This window comes from Ascaphus truei, chromosome 2 (assembly GCF_040206685.1).
Source record: "Ascaphus truei isolate aAscTru1 chromosome 2, aAscTru1.hap1, whole genome shotgun sequence".
Taxonomy (NCBI): Eukaryota; Metazoa; Chordata; class Amphibia; order Anura; family Ascaphidae; genus Ascaphus; species Ascaphus truei.
In genome coordinates this window covers 318,839,432-318,862,674 of record NC_134484.1, presented here as the reverse complement: position 1 = coordinate 318,862,674, position 23,243 = coordinate 318,839,432, and the positions used below count along the sequence as shown (strand labels likewise).

Here is a 23,243-nt window from a genome sequence, read left to right as displayed (position 1 = left end):
TCCTGTAACTGGCATAGAAATAAGAATAACATTTTGTTCTTCCATTCATACTTCTCCCTGTGGGGTCTAAACGGCAGACAATTTCCCCACTTAAAGGATCATCTCCACATAGGACCAATATGAGCTAATGGCAGTGATATGTTTAATGGGTTATCCTCTTGTGATTACTGATTAGATCCTTTAAAATAAAATTGATTCCATTTGTGAATTGGCTCATGGGAGCTGTATTAATTCCCTTGTCTTCTGCATTTTGCTTGTCCTGGTGCATGTTAAGAAGCCAGTGCACCCTCTTCCGCTCTCCCAGTTGAGTCTATGGAATGAATAAATCAGATAACACTATCAGTGGGCTGGAGCTAGTATGTTAAACACTAATCTCCCCTCTACAGCTGTAATAGAGACATTTTCAAATATGTTTTAACATACGTAGTTGAAATAGTTTAACCCTTTGAGTGCTGGAGAGGCACCAGAGTGCCATACATCCCTTCAGTCGTTCCTCTTCCGTTTGTCTTCTGGCAAAATCGTGTTTACCGCACTGTAGTGGCTGTGTCAGGGCACACAAAGGGTTAAAAAATGTAAAGCATTGATCACCATTAATCACAAATCATTTTGGTTGAAGGGTTCTTGTCTGGGAACCTTAAAACCCACTGTCTTAGGCCTTGGCCATGTTTGGCGCTTGCTCGCTCTCGCTTGCTGCCGCTCGCTCTACCAGGAGCTTTTTGCTGTCCTTACAGAGGAGACAGCAAGCGCTTGGGAGGCGGGTATCACTGTGTGTGTGTGTCACTTGGTAGCTGTCAGTGTGTGTGTGTGTGTCACTGGGGAACGTGTGTGTGTGTGTGTGTGTGTGTGTGTGTGTGTGTGTGTGTGTGTGTGTGTGTGTGTGTGTGTGTGTGTGTGTGTGTGTGTGTGTGTGTGTGTGTGTGTGTGTGTGTGTGTGTGTATTATATAATATTTTAAAAATGAAAAAAAAGACATGTTGTGAGAATAAATTATTTATTAACATTGTGCAACTTTGATAAATATATTCACGCACACACGCGCACGCGCACACACATACACATACACACACACACAAAGGCACACACACACACAAAGGCGCACACACGCATACACATACACACACACACAAAGGCACACACACACACACACATGCATGCATACACACACACATGCATGCATACACACACACATGCATACACACACACACACATGCATACACATACACACACACACATGCATACACACACACACACACACACACACACACACGCACAAACACACACACACACACATGCATACACATACACATGCATACACACACATACATACACACACACATACACGCACATACACACACACACATACACACACACACACACACACAGACACACACACACACAGGAGACATGGATCGGGGCAGAAGGGGGGCAGGGATCGGGCAGAAGGGGGACAGACCGTCAGGGGGCGGGCGCGTCACTGACCGGGGGCGGGCCAGTGACGTCACGGAGCTGGTTCGCCCTCATTGGGCGAACCGCTCACGTGACCGGCCTATCTCGCCGGCAAGCGGGGGAATTTTAAATTCCCCTAAGACCTGCGCTTCCGCAAGCGCGCGGAAGCGCAGGTGAGCCCCTACTAAAGCCGCTCTAATTGCGGCTGTAGGGGCTCAGTGCTGAGCGGGAGCGCGCGTCAGCACGCTTCCGCAAGCACGCAGGGAACATGTCCGGGGCCTTAGGGTAAAGCACAGACACAGGACCATCCAGCTCTAGTTTAAGTGCTATATTTTCTTTGTCACTCCAGCAGACAAAATCAAGACAAACAAAAGAATCAAAGTAAATCCTAGCTCTATCTGAGCATTAACTAAACAGCAATTCTCTAGCTATCTTTGGGTGGCTTTCCCACTTACCAAACAATAAAACTTAGATATCATAAACCAAACCTGTTGCAGGCCAGTGCCTGTCTGTAGCATCCAGCTTTCTTAAGGGCCGTTCTATACAGCATGCGGCCGCGCGTTCCTCTGCGAACGTGCGTGCACGTGCCGCATGCTTTCCGTGTATATAGAGCCGGGAGCTGCAGGTAAGTGTATATGCGTGTATGTGCGTGTGTGTGTGTGTGTGTAAGTGTAAGGGGAGTGTAAGTAAGATTTTTTTTTAAATTAAAAAAAAAAGTTTAATTTTTTTTTGTGTACATTTATTTACCCCCCTACACACACACATCCATACAAACACGCATCCACGCATACATACCTACACACATACACACATACACACATACACACATACACACCAATACATACATTTGAGCGCAAGCAGCGGCGTGAAAAGATGAATTTCTTCATCTTCGCCGCTGTCTGTCGGCTCCCCTCTCCCTGCCGTGCGCGGCCCTTCTATAGAAAGGCTGACGTTACAACTAAAAATCCACGCGCGCACGCAGCGTAGCACGCGCCCGGCACTATAGAACGTGCCTTAGCTGGAATAAGGGGAGAGAGGGGAGTACTGATCCAGCCTGGCCTTTATTACACTCTGTTAATTAAGGACAGGTGATTTGCACCTGGCTGTGCTTGCAGAACCTCCCCTGGACCTTTAACCCTTAGTAGGGAGAAGTATAGTTGGCCAAAGCATGAGGTATATACCTCCCCTCCACAATTTTACCACCTTTCCTCTCACAATATGTAAGTATGTCTTTATTTGTATAGCGCCATTAATGTATGTACAGTAGTGCTTCACAGCAGTAATAAATGTGACAATCATATAGATAGCAAATATAAATAACACATAAAGGGGAGAAGTGCTTCAGACATAAAAGTAACATTTAGGAAAAGGAGTCCCTGCTCCGAAGAGATTACAATCTAATTGGTTGCTAGGAAAAATGTACAGAGACAGAAGGAGGGCGTTCTGGAAAGCGCATCTGCAAGGGGCCAAGGTTTATGTATGCAGTGTAAAACTATCAGTCATAGAGCTACACTTATGCTTCCTTAGCCAGTGTGTTTTGAGTTGGGTCTTAAAGGTTGATAGAGAGGGTGCTAGTCGGGTATTGAGAGGAAGGGGATTCCAGAGGTGTGGGGCAGTCAGGGAGAAAGGTTTAAGGCGGGAGAGGGATTTAGATACAAAGGGGGTAGAGAGAAGACATCCTTGAGCAGAATGCAAGAGTCTGGATGGTGTATAGCGAGAAATTTGGACTGAGATGTAAGGAAGGGCAGAAGAGTGTAAAGCTTTAAAAGTGAGGAGGAGAATTGAGTGTGAGATGCCGGATTTGATAGGAAGCCAGGAGAAGGATTTCAGCAGGGGTGATATGTTATATTATCTGCATGAACATTGTCGCACACCATGATGATTGCTTAGCCCTGCCTGTTCCTACTTTGGAGAAAGATTGTTTTTCTATCTCTCTAACTTCAGAGGGGATAAATCATTTGCATGGCCCAAGGAATGAATAACTGAAAAGCAGCACAACAATTTAATAACGAAAAACAGAATTTGGCCCTCTGCACTGCATGTACACATGGAATTTATTTTACAGCACTATTTACGCTGGAGAATTGAGGTAAGCATGCTATCTTAGCATCTCTGTTTTGTGGTTCTTTCTTATAAGATATGTCATTCTATTAAGCTCAATTTTTTTTGTTTTGTAGCTCAATAGCTAAACAATCCCTTTAGGGATTCATCCGCATTCATAAAGTATGAAGAGCCTGAAGTTGAAGACAGTGGGGTTGACAAGGGAAAAAAGATGCAAAGGTAAAGTACAATGATCTTTCAGCTGTGCCTAACATTAGCCACCCGTAATGCATGACTACTTTCATCCAGGGACTGAGAGGCTTGATGCATTAAGGCCACTAACACAACACAGAAATATTCTCTCAGCCACTGTAACTGCACATCAGTTTTCCATGACCTTCTCACTGTGACTGTTAAGTTGTTTCTTTCAGTACCACTTCCCTCTCTATCTCTTTCCTGCTGCATACATGAAGAAATTATGATTGCCAGGGAACTGTCTGGATTAACATAAAACTCCCTGAATTTCACAGTAGATAACATCACTTAACTCCATCAGTGCCAAAAGACAAGCTTGTATTGTCTAATTGGTAATGCAGACTTTGTGCATCATAAAGGGATCCATGTTAATATGGATAAGTAAAAAGTGACATTGTGTGCTCATTTGCATGTCACTACCCAGAATCCCTGGCTGCAGTGGAAACCACTGTATGCTAGGAGATAATGGTGAAAGGCAGGGTTGCAGACCTGTCTGAGACATGTGAATGTGCTCACAGGTGGTATTTTTATGTGCTACTGTATATGCAACATAAAGGTAATGTGTATTTACACAATGATATCATCTTCCCAAGCAGCAAACCAATTCTTCAATTAGCTGTTTGTGTTCTACAATATACTATTCGGTAGCACAATATGTCAACTATGAAGTGTAGATAGCATCATTTTGTTAAAAGGTAACAGTTAAACTCTCAATTCTGCAGTGTCTATTGTGTAATTCTTGTTCACTTGAAGTTTCCAACGTTGCTGGAAAAAACTAAATGACAAAAATTACATTTCCTTTGGCCTCAGACAGACTTTTCCTGTTGTATTCTATGATCTCATTAGTAAATGTTACAGACACACCCTGCCATCGCCAGCTCTAGCAATACTGGCTACACATACTATACTTGTTTTGCTACAGAGACTATTTCAATTGATCTGTATTTCCCAATTCCCCGCTTCTCTCCAGAAAACGAAGCTATTAATATAGCAGAAAAATCCCAGATGCATGAGTACACAAGGGAGATCTAAACTACGTAAGTGGGCTGAAATAAAGTGATTGCATCACACTGTTTTTTCCCCCTCCTATCAAAAATAGAATCTAGCAATGCCATTAAGAAAAAAAAATGTTTTGCGTGGAAACTTGGTTATGGACTTATGCATTTGTTTTCAGCAGATTTGAAGAGCAATTAAAACTACTCCAGAATCCTGAGACCCCTTCCAACCAAGCCAGACTCCTGAAATAATATATCCCTTCTTTCCTCGCCAGACAGGTTGACACCCAGACTCATTTGTGGCTTTGCTCCTCCTTTGCCATAGCACTTCTTTCGATTTTACGAGGGAAAGGTGTTGAGGGCAGGGAATATGTGTCAATCTATGGTTATCCTATGTGCTCCCTGCAGAGTCAAACCCAATTTAGAAAAAGCTACCTTGGATAGATTGCTCTTGCTCAATAAACAAACATTTGCAGTATATACTGTAAAACCTAAAAACGTTGAAGAACAATTCAAAATGATTGATAAAAGAATTATGATGATAGCGCTACAAATTAAATGTGACTGGATAAATAAAAATATATTTTAACAATATATATATATACATATATATATATATATATATATATATATATATATATATATATATACGTGCTCATTTGCATGTTATTTCCCATAATCCCTTGCTGCAGTGGAAGCACTGTGTGCTGGGTGATACTGGTAAAAGGCAGGGTTGCAGACCTGTCTTAGACATGCAAATGAGCGTAAAGTAATATTTCCATTTTCTATATATCTATATCTATATATCTATAGCTTTTAAGCACAGCATGGGACTAGCAAAGCAAGTCAAACCACTCACAGACATGCTTCAACCTTGATGGGTATCATCAGTGTGAGGTTGGCTTATACTTGCTTTGACATAATACAGTGACATCAATTTAATTAACATCAGTTGAATGTCTACATCAGGGGTGTGCAAACTTTTGCTCCTGCACCCCTTGCCTCTTGTCCCCGGTGCTCGCGCCCCCCTTCGCTCAGTACGGCATTAAATGACGCATGGGGTCATGTGATGTCACGGGACCCACGGTGTCAGTAGCTATGGCAACACGCATGTGCCGTTACGCCGAATGACCCCATGGAGACGCTTCCAGACGCAGCTGAAGCAAGGTAAGTTGAGGTTCCAGAGGCCTCACGCGACCCCCCGGCATTTAATTTTAATGCTTTGGGGGAAGAGCGCGGGGCCTCTGCAACCGCCCGCGCCCCTCCAGAAAAATCTCGCCCCCCCCCCCCCAGTTTGCACACCCCTGGTCTACATTGTGCTTCTTATATAGTGTTAATGGACATAATAGATCTACATGGTGCACATTTTTATGGGCATTAAGCTAGAATATATACGATATGATGAAAAACGAACGGGTGTATATACACACTGTATATGGAATAAAGTGATAAAATGAATGAAGTGTGCACTAAACACACATACTGTATCAGTTAAATTCTAAAAACAATATGACCTAAATATCTCTTAGAATATCTGGCTATATGATGGGTTTAAATATGTTTTGCACATTTAATGTACCATGTAAAGTGTAAATGCAAAAAAAACCAGGTTGCATACCTTCTAAGGCTTACATAACAAGCTATGACCAATAAATAATCATCCTACAGTCTGATGATAATAGCTACAGAAAGAACACGTCCAATGCTTTGTTTTCCTTTCACTTTGTGCAGTACGTGAATGCAAAGGAAAGGTAATTGTGACTTGAGAACTGAACATTTAGATTTGAAAATCATAGACAAAACAGGCAATGGAAACTTGAAAGTCTAATTTTTTTTTATCTCATACATTTTATTCAGTTTTAGGGAGGTTTGGGTACAGAAAATAAAAAGAGGGAAAGGAAAGGTAAAGGAGAAATAACACATAATAACATAAAAGTTACTACAAACAATAGAAAAAACAGTGAAAAGAGGACACACACCATGAAATTGAGCCAGCCGGTTTTATATACCATCTATATATGAGAGGGAGCAAGTATTTAGGAGGCCATTTGGATACATTATCTATTGATTCATGGATCCCAGGTTTTATGGAAGTATTTAACTCTATCTTTTAAACGGTTAAGACCTTTAACATTCCTTGAGATGAGTTTAATCAGAAGCTAACTAGCCATAATACATGAGAACAGTACCTCTATATACTGTACCTCTAATTCTGGGGGGTTAGGGGGAGGGTGTGTGGAATGGGGAATAATAGGGGAATTAAGGAACACAAAATTAAAAAGGTGGGCCACTACAAAAGGTATTAAAAAAAGTCACAGGGCCACAAGAAAAAGCATAAAGTTCCGAAGGAAGGCGGATGTGGGACCTTGCATTTAGTGACCTTGAACTTAATCTTTGCAGAGTCCGATTCTTTAAATCAAGTTTGCGGCCCCCATTCTCTACTCGAGGAATTGGATCTGTCCCGCCTCCCTGGGCAGGTAGCGTGCCCTTCAATTGCATTAGCCTTTCATGCTTGTCTCGGTGAAAGGTCACCCCCTTGTATTAGGGATGCTCGCGGTGAATCCATCAGGGAGCAGTAGAGGGAAGGGATGGCGCCTGCTGTCTCATCGCTCCTGGTGTATCCAGATGGGGAGGGGATATCCTGGGCTCGCGTTGTGAGTCCCCTGTGTGGGGCAATCCAGTCAGTCTGGCCGCATTGCTGCTTGGCCTCCTAGGACTGAGGCCTCCTTGAGGAAGTAGTCTGCTTTTTCAGGCTAGCGGTAGGCATACTGATTGCTGTTCTTGTCCACCACCAAACGGAAGGGTAAACCCATGCTATACCTGAGGCCCCTCTCCCGCAATAGGGTGGTAACCGAGTCGGAGGTCCCTCATCCTCATGATTGTGATCCTTGATATGTCACTGAATATTTGTATATTCAATTGTTCAAAATAAATGCCCCATTTATAGACAGCAAGGATCTTTTCCTTTGTAATAAAATAGTGCATCTTTTTAACTATGGCTCTTGGTTTATTTGGATCAGAGAACTTTGAGACCAAAGAACAAATCAGGAGGGATTTACCATCTAGGGATGGGTCAAGAAAGAGAAATATTATCTTTAGATAAGCTTGTAGGGAGTCTGGAGTGATAGCTTAAGGGACGTTTCTGATATAGAGGTTTTGACTCCTCTCCCTGTTTCCATGTCCTCCATATTATCTTTTAGCAACTTTATTTTCTGGGTTAGCTTCAATACTTTATCGTCTGTACTTGCTTGTAACTGCAGGGACTCCTCGATCTTTTGTTCCAAGTCTGCAGTTCTTTCACCCAGCTATGTATCTCTGCGTTGAATTCATGCTCCTTGTTTCATCCTTCTCCAGCTCTGAGTCTGAAAACACCTGGGAGTCTTGGAGAGAAGCGGCGCTATTTTTAGGGTCCGAGGTGAGTAAGGCTCCCCTGCTAAAAAAAGCGTGTTACTACCAGAGAGGCAACCTGTGACGATGAAGGGGTCCCTAGGCCACCAATTAAAGAATTATGCCCAGCTGGGGGGCTCCTGAGTCATAAAAGGTGACTGTGAAGTGTCAGTTCTGCAGTCCAATTGTGGTATATAACTGTTGGTATAGTAAAGATGAATGTGGTTTTACTGTTCCAGTAGTGCCTGCCAGCGGGGATGGGCAGGGCGTGAGTTTCAGGGGTGATTTTATAGTAAAATGCTGTCAGTGTGTGTTTGGGTAGATGAGGGGCCACTGTTGTGGGTTACCCCGAAACATGTACTCAGGAATCCCCCCAGATTCCTGAGGACATGAGTAACACAGATCACCGGACAAAATCCTCCCTAGAACGCTGTTTGCAGCTCACCGCCCAAATCCCCCTGCTTCAGCACAAACCAGGACAGTAAAACCGGGCAGGGAACTGAATTGCATTAAAGGTTCTCGGAATATGCCCAAACCCCAGACCCCAGTGTGGGGTTCAGAACATCTCTCACCAGGGATAAGGTGAAGAGAGTTATAGGGGTTTAACTTAAAATGTAACATGTCAGCTCTTGTCCCGGGCATTGTGTATGCATTACTGTAACTGTGTGAAAAATACCCCCAACCTACACAGCGCATAAGAGGTTAATCTTTATCCCCACACTCCAGTTAGGTATAAGACTGAGCTGGTATGTGTTAGTAAAATAAAAAGTAAATGGGTATGAAGGGGTTAAAATATATCTGCAGGTATAGCAGGAATTCCCCAGTATAGCAGAGGTACCCACATAAATGCCCAGGTACCCTGAATCCAGTTTAGGGGTTCAGGGGGGAAATCATATCATGTGTTAAATGTATGAATTATGATAACAATGTTTTTGACTAAGGTGGAAAAGAGAAGGGGTTTTAACCACCCCCCAAGATTTATAAGTTAGGTTTTTGAAGTAATGTCATAGGAAGTCAGTTAGATAAACAATCCATTTTCATAGGAAGCAGGGGGAGCTTCAAAGAGTCAGGTCAAACACCAGGAACTAGAGGTGTGAATCTTTTATTAGCCCTTCCATGCCAATTGAGGCCCGTATCCTCAGATCAAAGAAGCCATGTGGCCAAGGCCAGACTTAGTGGCATTTGAGCCAGGGGTGGGTTTCGAATAGTGAGTGGGCAAAATGGTGGTTCGGGCACATGTTCTCTCACTACTCTGAAGCCAGGTGACAGGTGGGGGAAGATTAAATTTTTGTTGCACATGCTCATTTGTGATACTGAGGCTGTGTGCCAGTTGTTGCAGGACTGGAAGAACCTGATGATAGGTGGAGAAATTGGTTCCCACGCCAGAGATTGGCTGTACATTATGGAAATAGGACATTTGGAGTTTTTAAAAGTTGGTGCAGTCAGTCTGAGTCAGTTCCATCAGTTCCATCTAAGAGTCATCTGAGATTAAGTTCCATCTTGTAAGCAGACTCATCAAAGCTACAGCGGGCGGTACAGAGACTATTTCATTGCCACTAAAGATTTGTATCCAGCTTCCAGTATTCGCAAGGACCAAGGATTGGCTAATTAATCCTGCATTGGCAGAACGAAATTCTTTTATTTGGCTGAAATATAGGGGTGGCAAGTTGCGCCCCTAGCCAAAAGACTGTCCTGTTTCCTGCTTGCGTATCAACCTCGCTCTGGGAATTGATATCTGGAGACCGGAGTGCTTGAACTTTCGTTCCAGAAACCTGTTATTTCGTTTAAGTAAGTGTTATTCGTGATAATTTTGTAATTCAAGCTGTGTCTGTTCTTTATGTGAATAAATGCAATTTATTTTATTTCATGCTTTATTCAATCAATGGATCCAGATGGTAAAGTGTTAATAATCTAATAAATAATGCTTGGACTACCGTGACACAGCCATCTTGTTCTTAGGAGGCATTTTATGATATGCAGAAGGAGTTTAGACTTTATAAAATATTGTTTTTATGGAGATTCGGGCAGAATTAACTATATATTCATGGAGAGCTGGACTAACAGACTTCCATACACTTTGGTGTCTGGCAGGTACCCCTGAAAGTCTAATTTGTTGTTACTTTTATCTCCTTTAGTGCATTACATGGGAATAAGTATTACTGATAGTGTTGTACTACAGTAATGGGTTTGCCAGAATGTGCATCAATGCATTATATTTAAATAAGATCATTTTTGTTCCAAAACATGCCAAAAGTTCTCTCTCCGTCCTGCTCTGAGTCATTCTTTGAATTGTACTCTTTCATATAAATATGTCTTTTTGATCTCCATATGTTTATGTTGCAGACAATCACTAAATATTCCAAAAAGAGGGCAGCTAATAAAAGGCCAATGAATGTTTGGGTATGAGAAGAGGAGTTTGCTGATGTGATGACCTAACAATAGCTTTTTGGGGAAAGAGTTGGCTCGCTGCTTACAGTGACGTGTAATTAATTGCTCAGAAACTTGAAGAATTATCAGCAACTTTATGGCAGCACACCAACCTCAGACCAAAAAAGGGCAAGACTTGGTTCACAAGGAAGGTTCGGACTTCTTGGTTGAACAGCTTTACTAAAACATTTTCAGGCACAAAGCGCTGCTAGAATTGGTGGGAGAAATTCATCCTTCTATTTGCTGTAAGCAAAATGCCCACGAAGATTTCATACGCTGAACTATATTTATTTTTCAAACTTGGAAGGTCATACAATGAGTACTGTACAGTCACCAAACCATTTTCATAAACTCAGGCCTTTAAGTGTTTTCTTGTCAGTAAATGTGTCACTTTTATTTTGCATGGTATATAAGCAGTACTTTATAGCTTGGGTGCGCAATTGGGGGTCGTGAGCTTTGTTTGTGGGGGCGTGAGTTTTGTTTGTGGGAGGCGTGGCAGTTACATAGGCCCCGCTCTCTTCCCCAAAGCATTTAAATTAAATGCCGGGTAGCGCGCGAGGCCTCTGTAACTTACTTACCTTGGCTTTGGGTTACGCGCCGCCATGGCAACGTGGCATCACATGACCCCGACGCTGGTTCCTAGGTAATGGGGGGCGCGAGCACTGGGGCTGAGCAGGCAGGGGGCACTGAAAGTTTGCGTACCCCTGCTTTATAGTATAAGCCTACTGGCAATTTAATATATAGGCATCAAGCTTCCTTTAATGGATCAAATCTCCAACTACTGTATAAACATAAAGATAAATTATATTTCATTTTTTCTTTTAAATGGGCCCAATAGATATGATTAAATGTGAATATTTATATTGTAGTTAATAAAGACAATAAACTCTAATGTGTCAGCTACACTTTTTTAAAGAGCATGTTCTGATACAGCCTAGCCCAGGGGTGGCTAACTCCAGTCCACAAGGGCCACCTGTAGAGGGAGAAAGGGGGTGGCCCAGTATTAAAGGGGTTACACCCCATTTGGCCATCCCCTGACCTCACCAGGGAGACAAGGGGTTAACTGGGCTGCGGTCCAGAAGTGTGATTTAACCCTTGTTATAACATGTAAATGTATATTCCCCTGTTCCCATGTTTTATTGTAATGTCTGGTTATATCGGTGTCTGCATCACACATACACTGGGATCCATCCAGGAGTGCAAGGCTTAATAGTTCTTTAATGATTATAGCCCTTTGTGTAATTTTCCCGCCTTTTCAGGCACCATTTTGCAGGGTCCCATAGGCCGCCATTGGAGCTCCATGCATTTCAATGGCGGATCTTGCTGTTTTGGACCTGTTTCCCGTGAAGACCAGCAGATGGCGTCCGAGAGGAGGAGCGTCGGTTTCCCATTGTAAGTCAATGGGCTCATTGACTTCAATGGAGATTCCTCGACGCCGCTTTCCAGGAACGAGTTGGCTGCAGTCCAAACTGCAAAACCGCAAAGCGGATACTTTTTCTAAAAGAGAGCTTTGATCACTGTTAGTCAAGTTCAACGTTAAGTGGCGTGGGAATCTACAGTTCTAGGGCACCCAGGTATAAAATTCTTTTTGCCCCTAGTTCCTAGACCTCCCCCCACTCGACCACCACCGGGTCCCCGAATCCTGGACCCCCGAGAAGGGTCGTGCCGAGAGCGGGTCGCGCCATAGGTTCCAACCGCTCGGGAAATTGACTAAGTGTGAAAAGCTAAAAACCATGAATCCATATCTCCGGTTCCGGAGGGTCCAGAGGGCTATGGTTTGGGGTACTTGTAGTCACTGTTCCGGCATGACTGCAGAACCATCCTTGACCCTCTCGGACCAACCCGACGGAGTATGGACCCCCTTGAAGGTTCGGGACCTTTCCCATAGACTCCAATGGCGGCCAATTCCCATTGACCGGCTATGGCGGAGAAACCCCCTTGACTTCATCTCGCAGGCGCGCGTTGCAGCTGAGTTACCGGGGCCTTAGCCTAAGGGTGTAAATAGCTAGACTGAAGGTTCTAGAACCAGGTTCCTGGGAGTCAAATTTGAAGTACTGTAGCCTCACTGTTAATGTAAATACGTTTCCATGTCTAGATCGGTGTACTAATATTGATCTGTCCCCGTTTGTTGTTTTATCGTTAGGGAACATGGACCACACTGATGACGTCCGTAGCGATTGCTTGGTAAACCCATTTGGTCAGATACATTCATTGGAAGCCTACGTCCAAAAGGGGTTCCCGAGACATGGATTTTAGGGCATAGTCGGATCGGTCCAATCATAATGTCCGGAGCTAACTCAGACCCAGCATACCCAGAGATGGCAGTCAGTGTACAGTACCGTGGTATTGATCCCGAGGAAATAGAATGTCAGTCAATGCCCACAATGGGCTCTCTAATAATGGGACACTTCAGATCTACACAGAAGAGGGACGATTCAGCTAACCCTTCCAAACAAACAAGACTCAGTACCTCCGTAGGTACAAAGTATTAAGTATTAATATAAGGGTATTAAGGGAAGAAGCAAATAGTGCAAACACTGTAAATATATGCAAAACTGTGAAGTATGTTTAAGTGTGAAGAGCATTATCAACAGCTGTTAATAAAGCTCCTAATTGTACAATAAAAGTTCCTGGTGGCTATCATTATTCCATCTACACCCAGCCTGCGCCGCGGATCCAGAACCCTGACAAGGTATGAGAGACTGAGCAAAGGAGAGAGAGAGACAGAGAGAGAGAGAGAGACAGAGATAGAAAGAGAGAGACAGAAAGAGAGACAGAGAGAGAGACAGAGAGAGAGAGATGTAATAGGTGTAATCCGGTTTGTTCACAGATATCTCTTCTGGCGAAATTCAAAGTTTCTCTTCGACTTTGTCGCGTTCGGGCAAAACATTAAGGGTTACATTTTAGATTGTATCTTCATCAATTTTCAGACTTTTTGAAAAAGTTTGATTGAACGGTAGACAAAGCAAACTATGGAAAGTTCGCACATCTCTACTTACAATGTATCACAATGTGTGAAAAGATTGTAATTCTCCAGGACTAATCTGACAACTAGAACGTTGCACTACATTAACCAAGCATCAGGGATTGTCACTGGTAAATAGGGATAGATGTCAAGTAGGCTTTTAAACTGCCGTTCAATGAGATTTGTGAAAGAAAATATTCATGCTCATGTATAAATGGTAAATTGAACAGGTATGTACATCTGTAAGAGGAAAATAAGACTTTTGCATACACTAACATCACACATTCCTTTTGCTAGTTGTAAGCCTTTTCCTATACATACAGTACATATGTATGAGGCCCAAACTAAAAGAAAAGGGTAACTGTACTTCAAGCCATATAAGTAAAACCTCAATTTCTCTGGCCAAAACCAACATCATTCTTGTTGCTGTTGACCTACAAAGACTGCAGCACACGTTCTAACCAGTGTGAAACATTTATTTGTGTTTGTGAAGGGAAACATACGGCTTATTTAAATTAGTTGCTGTTAGCTGAGATCATGCAGTCACATGCAGTACATATACTAAGCTATTCCTGTCCAGGTTGGCAAAGCAGGATAATCGGGCAACAAATTTAAACACATTAGTACTGAATATACTGAAATTGCAGTCCATTGAAAGCCCACCGCAATATAGTTCAATATCTATATGAATATTAAAATATTGTTGTATTACTTGAAATGAGTTTGTTATTTATTTATTAATTACATGTTTTACCAGGAAGTAATACATTTAGAGTTATCTCTCGTTTTCAAGTATGTCCTGGGCACAGAGTTATGATGACAGATAAATGGTTACAAATACATAGTTACATTAGGTGACCAGGGTTATACATTAAATATGAAGACATTGCATGAACGGTTAAAGATAAAATAAGTTATAGGTGTATGTAATAGTTACAGACCATATTAAAATGTGAGACAGCCTTAGCTTTGAAAGAGCTTACACTGGTAGTGATTTTGTTTGGTGTTAAGTTTGCAAGATTCTGAGCCAGAGCCTAACTGTGAATATTCAATAACAAAAACTACAGAATATACTATAGGGAGGAGTAGCTCAGTGAGTAAAGGCACTGACTCTGTAAACAATGACACTGAGTTTCAATTAGGGGAATCTGGCTCGATAAACTTTTATATTATTTAGCTTTTGCCCCCAGTGTGCCAGGCAGCAGCAGCACAACCACGTCAAGAGGATCACATTTGCCTCACTTTGCTCTTGCTATCTTTGCTCTCTTGTATCTCACACTGTCTGTCTTTTTTTGGTTAAGGAACCCAATAATATTGTGAAATTCTGCAGAACGTCAACCTTCTCTAATAGCGAGTCTGAGCAGAGATGCATTGTAAGGAACCCCAACCCTATCTAATAGCGAGTCTGAGATCAGATACATTGTAAGGAACCCCAACCCTTTCTAATAGCGTGCCTGAGATCAGATGCATTGTAAGGAACACCAACCCTCTCTAATAGCGTGTCTGAGATCAGATGCATTGTAAGGAACCCCAAACCACTCTAATAGCGCGTCCAAGATCAGATGCATTGTAAGGAACCCCAACCCTCTCTAATAGTGCGTCCGAGATCAGATGCATTGTAAGGAACCCCAACCCCTAATATATATATATATATATTAGGGGTTGGGGTTCCTTACAATGCATCTGATCTCGGACGCACTATTAGAGAGGGTTGGGGTTCCTTACAATGCATCTGATCTTGGACGCGCTATTAGAGTGGTTTGGGGTTCCTTACAATGCATCTGATCTCATATATATATTAGAGAGGGTTACACATATATATATGTATATATATATATATATATACACACAGTATGTGTACACAGTATATATATATATATATATATATATATACACCACGACTATTAAGGTTATGGTGGGTTATCTACAGTTGCTATATATATATATATATATATATATATATATATATATATATATATATATATATATATATATATATACAGTATATATATATATATATATATATATATATATATATATATATATATTTAATATTACTAGTAGTGTTTATGCTACAATTGGTGGTAACTAGTGGAGTGGCTGGTGGCACTGGTGGGCGAGGAGGCAGTAGACTAGCAGTAGACCATCAGAGTTTGTCTGACGTAACTTCTTAAATGAATACACTTTCATTTCCACTCTGGGATAGTTATTTGACCTTTTTAAGCTCTCTAAAGGTTCGGTGCACCTTTCTATCTGGTTTTTAATTTGATGTCATTTTTATTTAAAAAGTTCTATTATTCATTTTATTTCTCCCCCAGCAGCTGCAGTGAACAGCCCTGGCAGCTGGGTTCACTGTTGGGTTCATTGTTCAGTACAACCCCCCATTCCTCTCCCGCACCACTGGTTCGTTTTGTTTTCACCTAACCTTATTTTCTTGTCTCTCTAAGTGAGGATTGCAACACAGAGCAGCTAGAGCCTTTCATATTTATTATTTTTTCTGTTATTTAGATTTTTCACTGAAGTGCATGATGGCTTAGGTGCAGGGAGACAAACACCCAGCCAGCTAGGCTAAGATGTAGCAGACGCTCATGCTGACGAGTTGAAGTGGGATACACAGATTGTGTCTGCATTAGCTGTGTGTGAAAAAGGGGGGAGCCTAACATAGTATTGCACCCAGTGGTGCGCAACTGTTACTAATGCAAATTAAATTGCTTCTAATCCCCCATGGAGTGCGCTGCTTAGCACACAGCAATATCCATACTGAAAAGCAATGGCTAATGTAGCTGGAGCCTACTCTATTAATAAAGCTAGTAAAATTTATGGAAAAGCAGTATTTTTTTTTTTATATAAATCCTTGGCTACTATTTAGAAGGCAATCAAGAAACGAATTGTGGCAGGAGGTACTGCACATTCATTAGATTGAACCATTATCTGGTCTGGGTATACAGGTCATTCTTTCTCTTGTGCCTACTTTTTTGGGGATTTCAAATCACCTATTATTCACCAAAACCCTAGCCTCCCTAAAACATTTATTATCCTTCCGCAGACAGGTCCTCATTTTGCTTAAGCAACAACACTGTGGATGGTAGTTTTACTGTAAACCATAATGGAATGGATTATTGCATATTTTGTGCTACAGAGAGGGTAAAATGCAATCTTTGTAAAGGGTTTGGTCATCCAAAAAGGACGTGCTCATTAGTAAATAGCCAACAAACTCCTTCCCCCTCCTCTGCTGGACCTTCCTTGCCCCTATTGTCAATAATCCTATTCTAGATAAAGAGCCAGTCCCCCAAAAGATGGCTCCTAAAAAGTGGAAGTCTCCGAAATAATGGGAGGATAATGGAAATGTAACAACTGCCTCCACTAATGTTGATGAGGTTGCTACAACAACATCTGTGGCTCCCAAAACAAAAAATGCTGATCTCACTAACATGTGAAGATTCAAGCTCAATTAACAATGAGAGCAATCAAACCCTGCCTCATTATCCTGCCCTCTAATAATAATAACCATATGGAGGAGGTTTCTGATCTTGTCCACCTTGGAGATAAAGTGCTGGAGATATTTAATCCTGAAGTTCCAGCAGAACACATTAAACCTTCAAATAAAGAAGGGTCAGACTCCCTGTCCTTGGGTGAAATAAACCCACCCACCCAATGAAGGCACAAGTATCAACATAAATAATGTAGGAACACTAAACATTTCTCAAAATGATAAAACAATTCAGGAATCTGATATAACACCCATAGCCACACAAATAGCCTCTCCTATTGAAGAATCCTGTCTTAAAGAAACATAATAAATATTACAGAGGCAGAAGAGGGGGGGGGGGGCACAAAATACCTGTCTTAGAGCAGTACCCCACAATTGTGTAATTCCTGGAGTTTCTCATACACAGATAGAGGAAACAACAGACTCTGTTGAACCCGATGTTGCTCTAAATTTTCCCATACAATCAGTAGAGGTTGAATCAGTAAGACTGAAAATAAATAGTAAGGACACCCTCTCTAATCCTAGAACCGGAAATATTATGACTACAAAATCTCATTGTCACCAGGTCTCAGAATGTGCAAACTGCACAGAAAGGTAACCTAGTAAGATCTCTTCTACACCAAATATTGACATTGATAGTGATGTAGATGAGGACACAGAGTCAGTTGAAAGTCTTGAGTCTATAGACCCTATTCCATCTGGCATCATCTCAGGAGATAAAAATGGAGGATAACTAAACATATACTAAGCGCTTAACCTATTTACAACCTAAACTATACAAAACAAATTAATGAATGAAAGTGCCGTGAACTAAATATAACTTCTATAAAAGATATACCAAGTGTGCAAGGAACCCACAGACACGTGCTGATGAATGAGGGAGTGGCTGCCTAAGGATTAACAACAAGCCTATCCATAAGGCTAGTACAAATGGTGACAAAGAGAAAAAGAATAAAAAGAAAGAAAAAAGTCCTTGGCACACTATCAGGTATATAAACCTGATACAAAAATAGAAGTCCCAATTCTCTGAATAAGGGGCAATTCGTGGATCCGGAATTCGATATCTCAGAGTCTCTTGAGTGGTAGATGCGAATCTGCAATAACACAAAACAAAACGACCATTGCGCAGTAACCTCTGATTAATCGGTCGCACCCACACTGCTGCTAGCTATTTACTTAAAAGTAGAAGATAAAGTGCCTTTAAAAGGTATCTTTAACTTTTGCTCCGGTGTGCAGGCTGGATATCAGTAGATCGCCAGGTGGTATTAGCCCTCTCTACACAGTTGCGAATACATACATGGAAATAAAATGGAATAGAAAAAAACAATGGTATGATACCGTATATTTAATAAAATAAACTAGGACTTACAGCAGTACACTCACATGCTGACCGGCCCTATGGACAGGATACAATGTGCCGTCCGCTAGCTTGAGAGGATACAGAAGCGGTGCATATGGAGGTAAAGTCCTGCGTTAGCCTCCTCCTCGTGGCCACGACTCGGAGCGTCAGGTCCACCTCCGATGACGTCACTGCTAGAACGCCCCTTCTCCTCTACTAGCTCGCGCACACTGTCTCACGTCCTGCTGAAACTCCACCCTACGCGCGTTTCGGGACTACTGACATCCCCTGAAGAAGTGACGTCAGTAGTCATGAAACGCGCGTAGGGTGGAGTTTCAGCAGGACGTGAGACAGTGTGCGCGAGCTAGTAGAGGAGAAGGGGCGTTCTAGCAGTGACGTCATCGGAGGTGGACCTGACGCTCATCGGTCATCGGTTTTAGATATTTGTTTATGTTTCTAAACGTTTGTTAATAAAGTTTGGTAATTTTGAAGTTCGCTCATCGGTTTTAGATATTTGTTTATGTTATGTTTCTAAACGTTTGTTAATAAAGTTTGGTAATTTTGAAGTTCCGTCGGTGTGCGCCGACGTCACCATGCCCACGTCACTCTGGACGTTTTCAGGAAGCGGACGGGATTGGTGATGATGGCGCGCACTGCAGGTACTTAAACAACCCAGTGAGTACTTACCTTTAGTCACCTTGATAAAGTGCTTACGCTTGAAATGCGTTGGTGGGGGTTTCTTTGTCCCATTATGTAGCTTTTTTAATAGGATCCAATAAATTGTCATATTTGTTATAGGTATGCACTCTACTTGACTTTATTCATTTTTTCCTCCTCTGGTGCAAGTAGTGCTTTGTTTTCCTATCTATTTCTATTTGTATGCTGTTGAAAATGGAGGCACACCTATACCCCAGGACAGAAGGATACACCCTGAAGTACCAACAAACGTGAGTCAAAATACTCTCTTCTTTCACCCCATTCAACAAACATCCATTTCGATGCATATACTGTATGTCTGGGCACAAGTGTGTGATGATTCTTACTGCAGTGTTTGTGGAATCTGTACCAGCTATTCGAATTAACGTGGAACTGTGTTGATTATAACCCTTTATAATCCTTTGGGGTGTTGGTATATCAAATTGGATACTTGAGGGGTACCTCACCAGAGGATTCTTATTGGACAAAACAAGTATGCTTATGTAAGCTATTGTGCCTGCAGCTTCAGAGCACCACGCAGCTTTCTTTAATACTTCATCAAAGAAGGAAGGAACTCTGTATTGTTTCTTCAGGAAACACTTTTAAGAAGCAGAAGCAGGCTAGTTGTTTAATGGAGAGGTAGAATCTTTTTTTTAACCACCTACATGAGACATCCTGCAGGGTTGTCACTATTATTGTATGTTCTCCCCTAATTTTCAACCCGTACTGCTGAATGTGAAACAAGTTATACCAGGTCATCATCATCATGTCAGAATTCGACATGAAGATGTAATTCTGAATTTAGTGAATGTCTATGCACCAAGCACAGGCTCAGCAAGAGTAAAATTAATTAACCAAGTAAACCCTTGTCGTAAACCCAATGCTCGCAACGCCTTCCTCAGAGCCAATAGTGGCCATCCTAAATAATTAGGGATCCCAAAAGGACAATTCCTGCGACTTCGATGCAATTGTTCTGACCGTGATACATACATAACACAAGCAGAAGATTTGAAATCTAGATTTCTATTTAGGGGACACAGCAAAGATAATGTCCAACAAGCTTTTCAATAAGCCAAGTCGATCTGATTTGCTACAACACACACACAAAAGAAAACGACTGAGATTCTCCACCGTTATTTATCACCACCTGCAGCAAACAATCTAATCAAATTCGTTCAATAATTGGGAAATATTGGGATATATTGAAACTTGATATAGATCTACGGAACTATACTAAAACCATTCCCAAATCCCTGTACAGAAGGGCTAAAACACTTGGACACTACCCCAGTTTATTCATATCACCTGTTTCAACAACTGCAGTTCCCCTACCTCCTGGAGGTTTTCATAGGTGTGGTAATTGCAGTATGTGTAGATATGCAGCCCCCTTGACATCTACCAGATGCCAACACACAAAAACTAATCAGAAAATTAAGATACATATGACATGCAATATGGTTTTTGTCGTTTACATGCTGAAGTGCAGATGCGGCAGTAGATACATTGAGAGAACCATCAGACCATTAAAAATCTGAATTGCTGAACACCAATCCATCAAGAAATGTGATGAATAATACTATATCCAGTTTCAAGACACTTCAAGACTTCTGGCTCTACAGACACCTTTACATTCAGTGCATTGGAACATATCCCACCACCAATCAGATGTGGGAATCGCAAGTCGACACTGAATTGTAGAGAGATGTTGTGGATATACACCTTGAAATCTCTTCACCCAATAGGGATCAATATTGATTGGGAGCTCAAACACATTCTGACTCAGTTCTGTGTGTATTCCAATGTGTCTACTGCCTACATTGCTAATATATTTTATAATGTTATTTTTATTACCTTAAATGTCATAATTTAGGTTTATCAGTTCAATATGTACAATGTTCTTTACAGGCATACCCCGCATTAACATACGCAATGGGACCAGAGCATGTATGTAAAGCGAAAATGTACTTAAAGTGAAGCACTACCTTTTCCCCACTTATTGATGCATGTACTGTACGGCAATCGTTATATACGTGCAGAACAGATGTAAATAACGCATTTGTAACAGGCTCTATAGTCTCCCTGCTTGCGCACAGCTTCGGTACAGGTAGGGAGCCGGTATTGCTGTTCAGGACGTGATGACAGGCGCATGCGTGAGCTGCCGTTTGCTTATTGGGCGATATGTACTTACTCGCGAATGTACTTAAAGTGAGTGTACTTAAAGCGGGGTATGCCTGTATTTGACTTTATTATTTCCAGCATATGCCTATATATATCTTTATGTACATTGATTAGAATTTCCCTGTGAGTAAATATTGGTGTAAAAACCAAGTATACAAAATTTGTTTTTATTTATATATATATATGAGAAAGAAAAGAAAAAGCGCACCCCCTAGTGCATTATCTTCAAGATAGGGAAGATAATAAATGTAATATTATAGAAGTGGAAGGCAATGCACATTTACAGGAAATATAAAAACAACATTCACATAAAGGTATCTTTAGGAGCCTGAAATCACCAGCCGGTGATGGAATAAGGGGGCACACCCAACTCACTGCGACCCCACTAGGCAGATGGTATCACCCACACAGTGTGGAGCTCGTGCTTGATTGTATTAGCACGGCCCAGGATCACAGCGGGGTCCTTCGCCAACTGGCAGGCAGTAAACAGACACACGGTATGGAGCTCGTGCTTGTTAGTATTAGCACGGCTGGATCAGCAGCGGGGTCCTTCACAAAACGGCAGGCAATAACCAGCCACCCAAAAGTTTAGTGAAAGTCTCTCAGGAAGTAGCGCGGAAGCTCCGCGAGAGTCTAAGTGACGTCAGCCCTACACGTTTCGTCCGCAATTGCGGACTTCGTCAGGGGCTAATGACGTGCCAGAAAGGCAGAATATATATACACTCAAATGCTAAAATTCAATCAAAAAGTGACCAATCACGAACAAGAACATCCTCAGCATAATAAACAGCTTGACTAATGAACACACAAATGGTAAATATACTGTTGACATAGTTAGTAACAGAGAAGATGACAACAAACAGTAAAAAAACATGGGTACTCAATATAAAGAGTATATATAAATTATATAATATATAATAATAATAAAAATAACTTAAATTGAAATGCTAAAAAAAAGAATAAACCCCAAACGAGGGGACAGAGATTGACACCTGAGTTCAATATAGAGAGCAGAGACACACTTAATAAAACTACAATATAAGTAGACCTGCTACAAATAGAGGTAGAGATAAATGTGTCACTATAATATACCAACTCATTTATCAATGTATAAAATGATTGTATGAATGATACAAAAAGGATAATGGCCAAATGAATAAAGAAAGAGCCCCGCATCTATACAATTGCACTAATGTCGAGGTTTTCATTTAAACCAAAGGGGACCAGACAATTTAACTTAAAAATCCAAAAACATTCCCTCCTGGAGAGTACTTTGAACCGTTCCCCTGCCAAAATAGAGGAAGGAATTACCTCAAGACCCAAAATATGCAAGCTAGCTGGTTACTTATTATGAACCAGAAGGAAATGTTTAGAAACATAATGATTCTCAACACCATTAATAATATTCCTTCTGTGTTCAAGGAAGCGAGTACTCAAAGGCCTTGTGGTCCTACCAACATAATGGAGACCACACCCACAAGTTAACCTGTAAACAGGGGTGGTAAGGCAGTTGATGAAACACTTTTCCTTAAAAGGCAAAACATCCTGGGTCGCTGAGGGAAATTCCCTTCTGCAGTCCAAAAACGTGCACGTAATGCACCTGCCCCTACCACACTTATGGTTACCTGATGGTCTCAAAAATGCACAGCCATCTGTACGAATTTTTGTAGGTGCCAGTATATTCTTAATATTAGTAGCTTTCCTATAAATGATTGTAGGCCTGGTTTCCAAATTATTAGCCAGGACAGGATCCACCAAAAGGATAGGCCAATGTTTAACAATAGTCTCCAAGAGACGAGAGGATTCACTGAATCTGGTGGAAAAAACAGTGCGTCCCTCCATATTATTGATCCTTTTTTGGTCCCTACCCATCCTCCTATATTTAGAGGCTAAAAGAAGGTCACCCTGATCTGACCCTGCAGCTCTAAGGAAAGATTTCTCAACAAAGGAACTATCATACCCCTTGGAGGCAAATCTCAACTTGAGCAATTCGGATTGAGCTATGAAGTCCAGTTCAGAGGAACAG

General features: G+C 41.6%; 1 protein-coding gene and 1 long non-coding RNA gene across 5 annotated transcripts in view; one reads left to right on the top strand and one right to left on the bottom strand.

Annotated features, from left to right (window-relative positions):
* LOC142487350 (uncharacterized) overlaps nucleotides 1-13,094 on the top strand; it is a 176,006-nt gene extending 162,912 nt beyond the window's left edge. Inside the window, exons 4-8 of one of the 3 annotated variants that reach the window (XR_012799201.1) lie at nucleotides 3,390-3,534; nucleotides 3,623-3,725; nucleotides 4,711-4,777; nucleotides 8,090-8,150; nucleotides 12,693-13,094. This is a non-coding gene — a long non-coding RNA (uncharacterized LOC142487350). Of the gene's footprint in view, nucleotides 1-3,389; nucleotides 3,535-3,622; nucleotides 3,726-4,710; nucleotides 4,778-8,089; nucleotides 8,151-9,452; nucleotides 9,870-12,692 lie in introns of those variants that run through there. The other 2 variants (XR_012799202.1, XR_012799200.1) reach the window with 2 other exon arrangements.
* The window catches only part of ITGA9 (integrin subunit alpha 9), a 505,378-nt gene that overhangs the window by 156,432 nt on the left and 325,703 nt on the right, over nucleotides 1-23,243 (bottom strand). The window lies entirely within an intron of this gene.